Consider the following 16,384-nt stretch of genomic DNA (forward strand, 5'->3'; position numbering starts at 1 on the left):
CTTGTAGCTATTATTGACACAGGTGCTACTCATTCCTTTATATCTTTGGATTGTGCTGTGAAACTTAAGTTAGAGATATCTGAGATGCATGGTAGTATGGTGATTGATACTCCTGCGAAGGGTTCAGTGACTACTACTTCAGTTTGTTTAAATTGTCCTTTGAGTATTTTTGGTAGAGACTTTGGGATAGACCTTGTGTGTCTTCCACTAGTGCAGATTGATGTTATCTTGGGTATGAACTGGTTGGTGTTTAACCGAGTTTCTATCAACTGTTTTGATAAGACTGTGATAATTCCTGAGATTGAGGAAGGAAAGAGTTTGTTTCTATCAGCCAGGCAGGTGAATGAGGCAGTAACAGATGGGGCAGAGTTGTTTATGCTGTTAGGGACTTTGGAGACTAAAGATAAACCGGTGATTTGCGATCTAGCCGTGGTGTGTGATTTTCCTGATTTGTTTCCTGAAGAAGTGAATGAATTACCGCCAGAGCGTGAAGTTGAGTTCTCGATTGATTTGGCACCTGGTACTAGACCGATATCGATGGCTCCGTACCGTATGTCTGCTGTTGAGTTAGCTGAATTGAAGAGTCAACTGGAAGATCTGTTGGATAAGAAATTTATTCGTCCGAGTGTGTCACCGTGGGGTGCACCAGTGTTATTGGTTAAGAAGAAAGAGGGTACTATGAGGTTGTGTATGGACTACAGGCAACTGAACAAAGTGACGATCAAGAATCGGTATCCTTTGCCGAGGATTGATGATTTGATGGATCAGTTGGTTGGTGCGAGTGTGTTCAGCAAGATAGATTTGAGATCTGGGTATCATCAGATACGTGTGAAAACTGAGGATATTCCGAAGACTGCTTTCAGAACAAGGTATGGACATTATGAGTGTTCTGTAATGCCTTTTGGTGTGACTAATGCGCCTGGAGTATTCATGGAGTATATGAATAGGATTTTCCATCCGTACCTAGATAAGTTTGTTGTGGTGTTTATTGATGACATTTTGGTGTATTCGAAATCTGAAGAAGAGCATGCTGAACATTTGAGAGTAGTTTTAGGAGTTCTACGAGAAAAGAAGTTATTTGCTAAACTGTTGAAGTGTGAATTTTGGTTAGAAGAGGTTAGTTTTCTTGGTCATGTGATTTCAAGAGGTGGTGTTGCTGTTGATCCTTCTAAGATAGAAGCGGTATCTCAGTGGGAAGCTCCGAAGTCTGTTGCTGAGATTCGAAGTTTCCTTGGATTGGCTGGTTATTATAGGAAGTTCATTGAGGGATTTTCTAAGTTGGCGTTACCGTTGACGATGCTGACTAGAAAGGGGCAAGCATTTGTTTGGGACTCAAAATGTGAAGAAGGTTTCCAAGAGTTAAAGAGAAGGTTAACTACTGCTCCTATTCTGATATTACCGAGTCCGTCGGAACTGTTTGAGGTTTACTGTGATGCTTCATTGTTGGGTTTGGGTGGTGTGTTGATGCAGAATAAGCAAGTTATAGCTTATGCTTCGAGACAACTGAGGGTTCATGAGAGGAACTATCCGACACACGATTTAGAGTTGGCAGCTGTGGTATTTGTTCTGAAGTTATGGAGGCATTATTTGTACGGGTCAAGATTTGAAGTTTTCAGTGACCATAAAAGTTTAAAGTATTTGTTTGATCAGAAAGAGCTGAATATGAGACAGAGGAGATGGTTAGAGTTTCTGAAGGATTATGACTTTGGTTTGAATTACCATCCGGGTAAAGCAAATGTAGTAGCTGATGCATTGAGTCGGAAATCATTGCATATGTCTATGTTAATGGTTAGGGAATTGGATTTAATTGAGCAGTTTAGAGACTTGAGTTTGGTGTGTGAGAGTACTCACAATAGTGTTAAATTGGGAATGTTGAAGTTAACGAGTGGTATTCTGGATGAGATTAGAGAGGGTCAGAAATCCGATGTGCTTTTGGTTGATAAGTTGACTCTAGTGAATCAAGGTCAAGGTGGTGAATTCAGAGTTGATGAGAATGGTGTTTTGAAATTTGGTAATCGGGTGTGTATTCCGGATGTTACCGAACTTAAGAAGAGTATTCTGGAGGAAGGACATCGTAGTGGCTTGAGTATTCATCCTGGAGCTACGAAGATGTATCATGATTTGAAAAAGTTATTTTGGTGGCCGGGAATGAAAAGAGAAATTGCGAGTTTTGTTTATTCCTGTTTGACTTGTCAGAAGTCAAAGATTGAGCATCAGAAGCCGTCTGGGCTAATGCAACCGTTGGCTATTCCAGAGTGGAAGTGGGATAGTATCAGTATGGACTTTGTTTCTGGGTTACCGAGAACAATTAAGAATTTTGAAGCTATTTGGGTGATTGTTGATAGATTGACGAAATCGGCTCATTTCATTCCGATCAGAATGGATTATCCGTTAGAGAGATTAGCCGAGTTGTATATTGAGAAGATTGTAAGTTTGCATGGTATTCCGTCGAGTATTGTTTCGGACAGAGATCCTAGATTTACATCGAAGTTCTGGGAAGGTTTGCAGAGGGCTTTGGGAACTAAGCTGAGATTGAGTTCTACATATCATCCGCAGACTGATGGTCAGACTGAGAGGACGATTCAGTCACTAGAGGATCTTTTGAGGGCTTGTGTTTTGGAAAAGGGAGGCGCTTGGGATTGTTATTTACCTTTGATTGAGTTTACCTACAACAATAGTTTTCATTCGAGCATTGGTATGGCACCGTTTGAAGCTTTGTATGGTAGGAGATGTCGGACACCTTTATGTTGGTATGAGTCCGGTGAGAGTGTTGTGGTTGGGCCGGAGATTGTTCAACAAACTACGGAAAAGATTAAGATGATTCAGGAGAAGATGAGAATTGCTCAGAGTCGTCAGAAGAGTTATCATGACAAGAGGAGGAAGTCACTTGAGTTCCAAGAGGGAGATCATGTGTTTCTTCGTGTCACTCCGATAACTGGTGTTGGTCGAGCTTTGAAGTCGAAGAAGTTGACACCTCGATTTATTGGTCCTTATCAGATTTTGGAGAGAATAGGGGAAGTAGCCTATCGTATCGCTTTACCGCCGTCGCTTGCGAATTTGCATGAGGTTTTTCATGTGTCTCAGTTGAGGAGGTACATTCATGATTCGTCGCATGTAGTCCAAGTAGATGATGTACAGGTGAGAGATAACCTGACTGTTGAAACATCACCTATGAGGATCGAGGATCGAGAGTTGAAGCAGTTGCGGGGTAAAGAGATTGCCTTGGTGAAGGTAGCTTGGGGAGGACCAGCAGGTGGCAATGTGACTTGGGAACTGGAGAGTCAGATGAAGGAGTCTTATCCGGAGTTATTCGCTTGAGGTATGTTTTCGAGGACGAAAACTTTTTTTAGTGGGGGAGAGTTGTAACACCCCGATAATAATATGATAATTATTTAAATTAAGTTAATAATATATTTATTAATTTAATTAGATAATTGGGTTATTTTATTATTGGAATATTATTATTGGAATAATATATAAGTTGGAAATAAGGAAAAAGAATCCCATTTGGTAAAAAGAGTTTTACGTGAAACAGAGAAGCGGCTGAAAAGTGGAAAGTGGAGAAAGGGCAAAGAGGAAGAGCAAGGGCAAAGGTTGGAGAAGAGAAAAGCTTGGAGCTCAAAGATCTGCCGGATTAATCAGGTAAGGGGGGTTATCGTCGTTTAATGGGTATTATGGGTTAGCATGTAATGGGTAGTGATAAACCTTGAATTGACCCTAATTGGGATTTGGAATGCTGAGAAATTTTGATGAATAAGTTATGTGAAAACTGTAATTGAATCGATAATGGTGTGTGTCGTAATTTGCTGGACGTGTAGCTTTTTACGGAATTGGAATCGGAGGTCCGGAAGTCCTCCAATGGCGGAAAATGCGGAGAATTCTGCATTCTGCTTTGTGTTAGCGCAGGAACAGCTTCTGTCTTGCGTTAACCGGTTAACCCAGGGTGTTAACCGGTTAACACTGCTATGTATTTTGAATAATTACTGTTTTGTCTGCGTTAACCGGTTAACCCAGGGTGTTAACCGGTTAACACTGTTGTGATTGCTGAGATATTGCTGTTTGTGCTGCGTTAACCAGTTAACCCAGGGCGTTAACCAGTTAACCCAGGGCGTTAACCGGTTAACACTGTTAAGTTTTGGACAGGAAGCGTGTTTGTGCTGCGTTAACCGGTTAACCCAGGGCGTTAACCGGTTAACACTGTTGCAGAGTGGAAAATTGGTGTTTTTAAATGTTGTGTACTTAATTGATGGTTGGCATATGTTGGCGGATGATGAAATAGGGATTTTTTCCCGTTGTTTTGAGTAGTAAGGGTATTAGTAGAGTGTGCTAATACTGTGATTAATTATTTGACATGATATGGTGTTTGATACATGTGTTGATGATGTATGATGATATGCATAATGTTGTGAATGTATATATCATGCATGTATTTGTGAATGGACTGTTGTATGGCTTAGAGTGTGAGCATATGTCCATTGTGGATTGTTGTTGATGTTGCATTGCTAGATGATTAGCGTGCATAGCATAGCCCTTGGGGTTGTAGCTAATTCCCATGGTGAGGAATTAGTGAGTGAATCATTGTGGATTTGTTGTTGATGTTTGCATGCTAGGTGATTAGTGTGCATAGCATAGCCTTTGGGGCTGTAGCTAATTCCCATGGTGAGGAATTAGTGAGTGAGTCACTAGGTCTCAAATGAGTGGGACTAGTGAGCTTAGTAGCCGTATCTGGATTGATCGGTGAGCTTGAACTATATGTTCAAGAATAGTCGGTACCGCATGTGTGGAGTCTCATTGCATAATGTATGTATGGCGTATAATATGAATGGATGTATTCCAATATTATACGTGTGGTTGTGTTGACATTGAGTATGAATATGAATTTTGTTGGTATTGAGTATGATAATTGGGTTGATGTGCCGTTACTGAATGTGTGATATGATTAGGGTGATTCATGTGTTAAATTACTTAACATGACATGATATTTTATAATGCTTATTATATCGATTGAGGAACTCACCCTTACAACTATTTTTCAGGTAACGAGCAATGAGTTGAGTAGAAGCTAATGCTTGGAGTCTAGTGTAGTCTCCTTAGTGGGTCATGCTCTGATAGATGTAACATCGGGAGGGAACATTTTAATTGTGTTGTTGATGATTGTTGAACCAGTTTACATGTAGTATGTTGCATGTTTTGAATGATCGATTTGATCTCTATCCGCTGCGTACTATGCAACTGTTTTATTTGATAAATAATGAGCATGACTAAATATTATGATGAATGGTGCGAAATAATTGTGTGACACCCTTGATTGCATATTACTCTGATTGATATATTGTTATTTTAATTAAGTATTTGGGGTATTTTAGATGGGTGTTACAAAAAGTACGAACAAAACCCAAAGATAATAAGTTTTCAAATCAAAACTAATAAAATATCAGAGATTACAGGTAAGGAGGTTGGTTACATAGAGGGAAGATATTAACACACAAAGTATGCTAGGTACTCCTAGGTGTCGTACCCCAAAATTTGCCCTCCCCTTTTTACTTTTCATCTCACCTAAAATTCATCTGTGCATATTCATACTTCATTCATACGTATTCACGCTGACTCAAAGTTGGTAATTGATTGAAACCCTAATCTAATACAAACAGTTGATTGAGGTCATTAGTTGATTTTTTGGTCAACTAGTTGACCAAAGTCAACCATCCTTCCCCGAGTCCATCTTGTCTCGACTTTAGCGACATTGATCATTCTCTATGGCCCTTCGACTCACTTTATTGTTATGTCCATCATGGTCTTGCGATTAATGCCGCATTGATTTTTATTGCAAAAATAGATTCTAATTTGAATTTAAATTTTATTTAGATTTGGGATTTGTAACTTGATTTTAATTGATCTTTAATTTCAAATTGATTAATTTCGAGATAAGTCTAAATTCGATTTAATGGTGGAATTCCGATTTGATTTTAGATTTGTTTTTAAATCTATTTGTATATCAAATTAATTCCAATTTTAAATCAATTTGATTCTAATTTTAATTGGATTTTAATTGATTTTAATTGGATTTTAATTGATTTTAACTTTTAAGTTGATCTTTGGTTTAGTTTTGGGTTATTTTAGATGATCCAGTGTCCATATCTATTATCTATGGTTCAAGTATCTATTCCAATCATCAACCTTTTTGTACACATGAGTTTGCATCGACATGAAATCCATCTTTCAATTTACATTCCAATATGACTTTTAACTCATTCTAATTCATGTGTTTCAACATTTAAATTAACACTTAATGTTTCTTTATTCATAAAACGAACCTTTCAATTCATATAATAATTCAATACAATTTCAACTTGATTTACACTTCAATCTTCTACATTACAGCATGACTTTCTCTCGGTGCTTTCCACCAATGATATCTAAACAACCTGCCATGTCGTAGACCGCAACCCTAAGCAGTAGGACACGACAACAAAATCGACAACTTAGCAGCAAGCCATCCCAAATTAAAGCTGCAAAGCAAATTGGCAAGTAGTTAACAATCAAATATGGCTTAACAACAATAACTATTTGCATCCAAACTACAAGCAACACCATACATCAAAAACCTGCATTGCTCACAACATCCTAGCACATAACACGGTAATGAACATTCAAGCAATGCAGCTCTCTACACATCCAATTATACATGCAAACTTACCAAAAAAAGTGCAAATTGTAAAGCCATGCCTTGCTCTGCAGTCCATACTTGCATTAAACCACCAACACCTTGAATCACACATGTACAACACTTATGACAAATCAAATAGCATGCCAAATTTTCCATTCATCACACCAAGCTATCCATTACCACGACCTGCATGTAGTTGAACTTAATCTGCAATCAAATGAAACCTGTTCAGCAGGTCTGTACCCTCGGGCCATCACATAATAACAACCAGTCACCCCTGATTCACTAACTAATATTAAATGAATCCCTAATATAACTAACAGAAAACCTAACAATTAACAAACTTTCTTCATAAGAAACCTTATTAGCATAGCAACCCATGGATAACATATTTCCATCATTTAGTTTCCAAGTCAAAGATCATCGACAAGATTTCAATTTTGGATAGCCATAATTCAAATCATTAATAATTTAATTCAAACATTCAAGATGTTCAACATCCATATCAATAACCAATAATTAACACACAAGTTCAAAATACTAACTTTAATTTAATCGCTCTCATTTCAACTGTCATTAGTTCAGAATAATAGTCATAACCACCGACTAATCAAGTGCAACTAGTAAAGTTAATTTAATACTAATTAATGTTCTGACCACTAAACACTAACAATCAACTCATTGCTTCTAACTGACTTGAACCATTTTAACAATAGCAGGGCATAACTTCTAACAGAAAAAGCAGGACCTAACAGTATTTTGGAATTGAAAAACTAACATAACATAACTTAACGGTAGTGAGTCATTCAGCTTAACAACATGTTAGAAACTCAATTAATAACAGGTTTTTTAACCAGAGCAATTTCAAATTAATCTAACAGAATGAAAACCAATTTTCTGACTTAACTAACTAATTAACTAACATTTTAATAGATGGATAACTAACCTATAACTAACTCTAACAAACTAACAGACTAATAACAAAAAAGCTTTGACAGCTAATGCATTTCCAGCTAACTCCTAATTCAAAGGTAATTTGAAGTGAATTTGGATTGCAATTAAATCCGAATTTCACTACCATTCTAAACCTCTATAAAAGGATTCTGCACTTACAAGTTGGAGGGAGTTTTTTTCGTTTTTCTGCATTTTGATCCATCATCTCCTTCAACCTGGGGGACTTCATTTTTCACTCCCAGACTCTACATTCTTCTTCACGCTATACCAAGAATTTCTTCTGCAGAAGCTTCATCTTCAGGATTCTGCACCAAGAGCTTCCTCTTGGTTCTGCACCAATAGATTCTTCTTCATTCTCCAACCCGAGCTTTCTTCCTTCTGCAATGTGAACCTTCAACCTGCAACATTTCAACCGCAACACGACGGCAGTGGCAGCTTAGAGCACAGAGAAGAGGAGAACGAATTCTCAAAAAGAGAGAAGCCTTGAAGAATTGGAACAGATCGAGAAGCTCGTACCTTTGAAGTTGGTATTGATTTTACGAGTTATGGCGATCCCAACACGGATCGATTTAAGAAGCGATTACCATCCGCATTGATTGGAAAACATGAAATCAAGGATCTCGATTGCTCTCCGGTATGTATCGATAAGAATTTTTTCTTTTCAATTTCTCTGTTTTTTCTCGCTTCGACCTGTATCGAACCCGAGGATGATAAAGATTGGAAGCCGATTTGCGATGTACGCGGTTTTCCTCCGATGCCAACGCGATGATGCCGGTATTTCCAAACGTGATACCATGGTGATTGATGCTTGGAGCTTTTTCTTTAAGCGCTTTTGTCTTGATACATAAGCGTGTTTCCTTGTCGTTTATCCTCTTCACAGTTTCACGTCCTAGCTGCAGGAAAGGATATGACTCGGTTTCCTTGTGCACCTTCCATTATGGGTGATTGGGCTTAGGGCCAAAGCATATTATATTTTGTGCATCAAAATTTTACCTTATACCCCTACATTTATCCTTATACCCCTATATTTTATAAAAAATACCTATTTTATCTTTATATATATTTAAATAATCTATTATTTTATGAAATTTTTTTTTTAAATATCCAAAAATTTCAAAAAAATTTCAAAAATATACCAATTTTCAAAATAATTACACAAATGACCATTTTTGGCCAAATTTTACCCTTAGGCGCCACCCTAGTTGGCGCCTACCCTTAATGGGTAGGGCAAGTCGCCACTAGGAGTGGCGCCTATGCCCATTCCATTTTTTTTTTTTTTTTTTTTATAAATGTTATTTTTTTTGTTTTTTTAATTTTTTTTAATTTTTTTTAATTTATAAATTTATATTTTTTATTAATTATATTAATTTATATTAACACATATATATAAATAAATTTTTTTACAAGATATATATATATATATATATTAATTTATATATATATATATATTAATTTATATATATATATATATATATATATATTAATTTAATTTATAAGTAATTAATATTATTTGTAAATTTTTGGAAAAAAAATTAATTTATATACGTGTAAATAAATATTTATACACATGTAAATTAATATATATATATATATATATATATATATATATATATATATATATATATATATATATATATATATATATATATATATATATATATATATATATATATATATATATATATATATATATATTATATATATATATATATATATATATATATATATATATATATATATATAAAGATATGATAGACAATATTTTTAAAGATAAAGATAAAGATATAAAGATAATAAACAGAAAATATTTTTATTTAAATAATAGACAAGACAAATATTACAAAGATATGATTAATCACATATGATGCGGTCCCTGGTACGATCCGCACGGGGGAGGTCTAGTTACTCGCCTAGACGGTTCACGTGGTGGTGGTGCTTCCCTATTACCACCCCTTGCCCTAACGCGTCCCCTTGCCGTTTGCCGTTGTGGTTGGGTCGAAGTCCCTTCAGTGCTGTAGGAAAGACGGGTCCCCTCTGCGCCCTCAAAGCTTTGTCTCGGTGGGACAAACTGACTACTGCTGGGTGCGCCCTCGAATTGTGGTCTTTGGTAGTTTAGGGTTGAATCGGGTTGGCCAAAGTGCAGTATTTGTTGTGGTGTGTAGTAGTCCTGTTGGTAGTCCTCTTGTATACCCGTGTCGGGGCTAGGTGGAGGACTGGAAGAGCTCGGGACATTGTCGTGATGGAAGTGTTGGGATTGGTGGAAGTGGGGGGATTGATATTGTGGTAGGTGTTGGGAGTGTTGATGGTGGTGGGAATGTTGAGTTTGTTGTTGGTAGTCTTCATGGTATTGGGGTTGAGTTTGTGTATGTATTGTTGATTTGGTTGGGGGGTGGACATGTGTTGTGGTGGTTGTTGTTGGTAATAAGGTGGTGGTGGTTGTTGTTGGTAATAAGGTGGTGGTGGTTGTTGTTGGTAAAATGGTGGTGGTGGTTGTTGTTGTTGGGAATATTGTGGTGGTTGTTGTTGTTGGGAATACTGTGGTGGTTGTTGTTGTTGGAAATATGGCTGTTGCATCCGGGGATCGTCCAAATAGAACGGGTCAGACACAATCATTTCTGGATTTGTATTTGCTCTATACCAATCCACATATTCCCTTGTTGGCTTCATTTCGTTGGGCGCCACCGGAAATTGTAGAACATAGTGGGCACGGTCTTTCCACATTTTACGAAACTCCTTAGCAAATTCCTTCCAATTTTGGGCATACCACTGGTGGCTGACTTTTTTTAGATGCCAAGGTTCCATAGACATTGGGGGGCCTGGGATTTCTTGATGCATTCCGAATTGAAGCTTGACACGGTCACTTTGGTGCATCTCCACAGTGGTGAACCGCATTATGGCCGTTTTTGCTGTCCAAACAGCTGCATCTTCGGGGTTGGGTTGATGTTCCAATCCCAAATATGGCCTCCAAATAAACTGCAAAGAAAAAAGTAAATATGTTATTTATCGAGAATGCATGATATTAATAAATCAGTTAGAAGCTGAGTGATTTAGTGGTAATACATCTTGTGCTCGGAGACGATCCAAGAGTTGACGATAAAATATAATTTTATTTTTGGGGGTAAGACTGTAATCCAGTCCGGTTGTAATGAACCTAAACAAAAAAGATAAATAATATTAGTTACAAATATTTATAGAATAAATATACAAAATGAAATAACATCATAAATTTACCTAGTTGCGTAGGGGAAGGAGTAGACATTAGGATTTTCTGGGGCTAGCCTCGGCAATCTCCACCACCCCCATGTTTGGAGCAAGAAAGCACATCCAGAAAATGTACAGTGCTCATTTTGTGCATTTTTACACAAAGAGCTATATAGGAATGCTAATACTGCAGAACCCCAACTATATGTGCTTATTCTATCAATGTCCCCGAGCAAACTCAAGTACATAAAGTTTATGCTATTTCCCGTCCCTTCGGGAAATAGCAAGTTCCCAAACAATAGCATAATGTAAACCCGGGTTTTTATGACTTTTTCTTGTTCGGAGGATTCCTCAGTCAAAGTTATGGAGTCGTGGTACAATTGTAGGCTAGATAATTTAATACCCTGACCCCTTGCTTTGGCAGACCCCTCACCCTCGACCAGATCTACCCCCAACATTTGAACACATATTTGGTTAGGCTGTTGAACATTTCCGGTCACAGGCTTACCATCTATTCTAAGACCCAAAAGCATGTACACATCCTCTAATGTGACGGTACATTCACCAGTTGGTAGGTGAAAAGTGTGTGTCTCAGGTCTCCAACGTTCACACAGAGCCAAAATGAATTTGACATCAATTGTGGCATTTACGACATGCATAACATGACCGAAACCCGCACGCTCTATGTAAGGTACGCACCATGGGTCTGGATAAGGCATTGGGTGTGAACGTTGACGAAATTTCTTGGGATCCTTTAAAAACAAACAATATAAACAATCATTAGATTGGACTTTTAAAAAACTAATTACAAACATACGAAAGAGGCAATGTTCAAAAAAAACTTACGAATGAGGCAATGTTTGCCCTAGTGCCTCTGTGTTCTTGGCCCATGGTAAGAAGAGACATGACTGCAATGTAGAACGAAGCTTGGTGGATGAGAAGTTTCGCCGGAGTTCTCTGAATAAAAGTGTTAGTGGTTGATGAAAACTTGCAAGAATGACCCTCTATTTATACTCGTTTTCAAGTAGACTGAATATGCAAAAATGTGACAAGTGTAAGGCATGCGTGGTAGTGTTGGCATGCATTGGTGCAGACTAGGTGGGAGTTGTCTTGTCTTGGGGAAGACTTGGTGGAATCTGATGATGCAAAGGTGTGACAAGTGTAAGGCATGCGTGGGAATCTTGCAGAATAGGTGCAGACTAGGTGGTAGTGTTGGCATGCATTGGTGCAGACTAGGTGGGAGTTGTCTTGTCTTGGGGAAGACTTGGTGGAATCTGATGATGCAAAGGTGTGACACGTGGAAGGCATGCGTGGGAATCTTGCAGAATAGGTGCAGACTAGGTGGTAGTGTTGGCATGCATTGGTGCAGACTAGGTGGGAGTTGTCTTGTCTTGGGGAAGACTTGGTGGAATATGATGATGCAAAGGTGTGACAAGTGGAAGGCATGCGTGGGAATCTTGCAGAATAGGTGCAGACTAGGTGGTAGTGTTGGCATGCATTGGTGCAGACTAGGTGGGAGTTGTCTTGTCTTGGGGAAGACTTGGTGGAATCTGATGATGCAAAGGTGTGACAAGTGGAAGGCATGCGTGGGAATCTTGCAGAATAGGTGCAGACTAGGTGGTAGTGTTGGCATGCGTGGGAATCTTGTAGACTAAGTTCAGACTAGGTGGAGAATACATTTCATGGATAGGCAGTAGACGTGTCAAAATTATTACATGCATGCAGCTCCACCTAGCCTGCACCAATTCTTGCATGCTTTACACGTGTCCAAGTTTTGCATGCGTTGCTCTTGGGGAAGACTTGGTTGAAGACATGCATGCAAAGATGTGTGGGAATCTTGTAGTATAAATATTCACACACATTTTCACAATATCTTCACAGCAATCCTCACAAAACATTCACAATATATTCACAGTAATCCTCACAAAACATTCACAATATATTCACAGCAATCTTCACAAAACATTCACAATATCTTCACAGCAATCTTCACAAAACATTCACAATATCTTCACAGCAATCTTCACAAAACCTTCACAAAACATGTCATCTTCTTCACAATACAAAATCAAAGCTCACGTCAATGGTGAGACTTATGAATGTGATATGTCTGGCTTCCTATTTAGAAACACCGAATGCACTCGGTTTTGTCTAAATAGAGGAGCTGACTTCTCTTATCTGAAAAGGAAGATTGAGTCCAAACTAAGACAACCCGTGTCCCAAATTTTTTTATCAACAACCTTTTTTTTTCAGAAAATAACTCTGTCAAGTTTTATAAGTCATTGATACAAAATGACATGGAGACACAATACATGCTTCGTAACCATGAGTACTCTGGTTACGAATACATTGTGTTGTACATTGTGTTGGAATAACCTCAACCAACTCAGAATATTCAATCACAGGTTATTGATCCTGTGATTGATGACGAACAAGATGTTGAGCACCACGTTGAAGACGATGTGGTTGATGATGTTGAAGACGTGGTTGATGACTTGGTGAACCGTCATTCTGAAGACGAAGACCAAGCTCAAATACCTATAGCGCAACGCTACTCACCGCCTGCGCACTTCACAACACTTAACTTGGGCGAGGATGAGCCCTCATCAGATATGTTCTACAACCCATATATGAGGTCTGATGAGGACTTAAAGAAGGGTGACCAATTTCGGACCAAGGAAGAGTGTCTGTTAGCAATAAAGAACTGACACTTGAAAAATTGTGTTGACTACGATGTTATCAAATCAAATCCGGAAAGATACGTTATTGTATGCAAAAATCCGGAGTGTGGGTATAGGTTGATGGCATCGTACAAGAAGAAACATAATGCGTGGGTGATAGGGTCCATATCTCAAGCTCACATTTGCGTCAACACCAACATGGCACAGGATCATCGCAAACTTAGCCATGATATGATCTGCCATTCCATATTACCTCTAGTTGAGGCTGACTCGTCACTGAAGGTCAAAACAATTATCTCCCATTGTGTGGCTGTTTTCAAATATACACCGTCATACAGAAAGGTTTGGTTAGCGAAAACCAAGGCAATTGAACTTGTATACGGTAACTGGGAGGAATCATACAAACAACTACCACGCTACCTGGCTGCACTACGATTGTATTCACCTGGGACGGTTTCTATAATGGAGACCTTGCCGGCACAATCCCCTGACGGAACTCGTCTAGAAGGTAATGGAATTTTCCATAGACTTTTCTGGGCATTCCGTCCCTGCATCATCGGGTTCACATTCTGCAAACCACTTGTTCAAGTCGATGGAACTTGGCTGTATGGGAAATACAAAGGATCGTTACTGATGGCGGTCGCACAAGATGGCAATTCTAATATTTTCCCAATAGCCTTTGCATTGGTAGAAGGAGAAACGGCTGCTGCTTGGAGTTTCTTCCTTATGAATCTTCGAACGCACGTGAATCCACAAGCTGGCATCTGTGTGATTTCTGACAGGCACGCTTCAATAGACAGTGCATACAATAATCCAGCAAATGGTTGGCATGACCCCCCGTCTACCCATGTTTACTGCATCAGGCATATTGCTCAAAATTTTATGCGGGAGTTCAAGGATAACTTCTTGAAGCAACATTTGATAAACGCGGGGTATGCATTAAACCAACCTGGATTCCAATACTACCGCCGGGAAATAGTGTTGGCAAACTCTGATGCAGGGAGGTGGATCGATAATATCGACAGAGCGAAGTGGACTAGATCATACGACGATGGGGTGAGGTGGGGCCACATGACAACAAATCTTGTGGAATCAATGAACGGCGTCTTTAAGGGCATACGTAACCTCCCGGTAACCGCATTGGTGAGTGCGACCTATTTTCGGATGGCAACGTTGTTCGTAACAAGAGGCAGGCGCTGGAATGAAGTGTTGTAGACGAGTCAAGTATATAGTGATGCCTGCATGAAGTTTATGAGGCAGGAATCTGCCAAAGCCAGCAACCATCGGGTTACGGAATTCGACCGCCATGGCCACACTTTTAGTGTCAAGGAAACAATTGACCACAACCAAGGGCTGCCCAGGCAAGAGTATAGGGTCCTAATACCAGACCGTTGGTGCGACTGTGGTCAATTTCAGGCCTATCGTATGCCTTGTTCCCATGTCATTGCAGCGTGTTCACACAGCCACTTCGATGCATTATCGCTAGTGTCTCCAATCTACAAAGTTGCAACATTGCTCAATGTATACGACAATCCCTTTCCGGTGGTAGCATTGGAGGCGTATTGGCCAGAGTATGACGGGGAAATTGTTTGGCACAACGAATCGATGCGGCGGAATAAAAGTGGTCGCCCAAATAGCAGGCGCATTAGAACTGAAATGGACGTCGCAGAGAAAATGCAGAGGAAGTGTAGCATATGTAGACAACTAGGGCATAATAAGAACAAATGTCCATATCGTGGATCTAGTTCCACAACTTAGTTTTCATATTCATAAATCTGTGTACCAAAATCATTTTAAATTTAAGTTTACTTTTTATTCCAAATAGAAGATGACACTTGAACAACAAACACAAACATCTAACATTACAACACCAATTACTAAAACAAAAACAAATACTGGAACAAAAACAAGTACTAAAACAAGAACAAGTACTAGAACAATAACAAATACAACAACAACATGACAAACAACCATTAAAATCTAAGAAATTACAACAGTTAACACTATGTCGTCTGATCCATGCATCATTTGGATGCAATCAATGTCGCTTTCAACTTCAACCCACCAACGAATCGTTTCTCCAGTTTCAAATGAGAACCTTGTTCTAAGCCTCTGAATCCTTCTGATGACTTCACCAGGTTGGTAATCTCCCTCTAACCAAGACATCAAGGACCTTTTTAGTTGGTCTAACGAACGGATGTTCCAAAATTTCATCTCCATTGGGGGTTTCAAAGGCGAGAAAATAACATGCCCATCCCTTTTTAAGATTACTGGTTCAGGATCCAGGCGCCTTGATGATGTTCGCTGCCATGACGACGGTCTTGGGGATGCCATGAACTCAACTTGATACAGAAAGTGATAGGAAACAGTGGTGAAGAAAATGCAAGGAAATAACACTTTATTTATAGGAAAAGATCTGGGTTGTACACCAGTCTACTTAACCCTAATTAGTGTCGCACTTGATAAATTAACCTTAACATGATTAACCCTAATTAGTGTCGCACTTGATAAATTAACCTTAACATGATTAACCCTAATTTTCCCAAAAATTTATAAATAATATTAATTACTTATAAATTTAATTAATATATATATAAATTAATATATATATATATATATATATATATATATATATATATATATATATATATATATATATATATATATATTTATCTTATAAATAATTTTATTTATATATATGTATTAATATAAATTTATATCATTTATAATAAATCTAAATTAATAAATTAAAAAAAAAAAAAAAAAAAAAAAAAAAGGATTAGAGTTTAGGCGCCACTCCTAGTGGCGACTTGCCCTACCCTTTAAGGGTAGGCGCCAACTAGGGTGGCGCCTATGTACAAAATTAAGGCAAAAATTGCCC

At 38.4% G+C, this 16,384-nt stretch overlaps 1 long non-coding RNA gene across 1 annotated transcript; it reads right to left on the reverse strand.

Moving 5' to 3' along the window:
* Positions 1 to 6,279: 6,279 nt before the first annotated feature.
* On the reverse strand, positions 6,280 to 8,528 carry LOC127119101 (uncharacterized). Its single transcript, XR_007802625.1, has 4 exons — positions 8,138 to 8,528; positions 7,781 to 8,019; positions 6,698 to 6,874; positions 6,280 to 6,509 (listed from the first exon to the last, which is right to left on the reverse strand). It is a non-coding gene; the product is annotated as an uncharacterized LOC127119101 (long non-coding RNA).
* Between the last annotated feature and the right edge of the window lie 7,856 nt (positions 8,529 to 16,384).

This window comes from Lathyrus oleraceus, chromosome 2, assembly GCF_024323335.1.
Source record: "Lathyrus oleraceus cultivar Zhongwan6 chromosome 2, CAAS_Psat_ZW6_1.0, whole genome shotgun sequence".
Classification (NCBI taxonomy): Eukaryota; Viridiplantae; Streptophyta; class Magnoliopsida; order Fabales; family Fabaceae; genus Lathyrus; species Lathyrus oleraceus.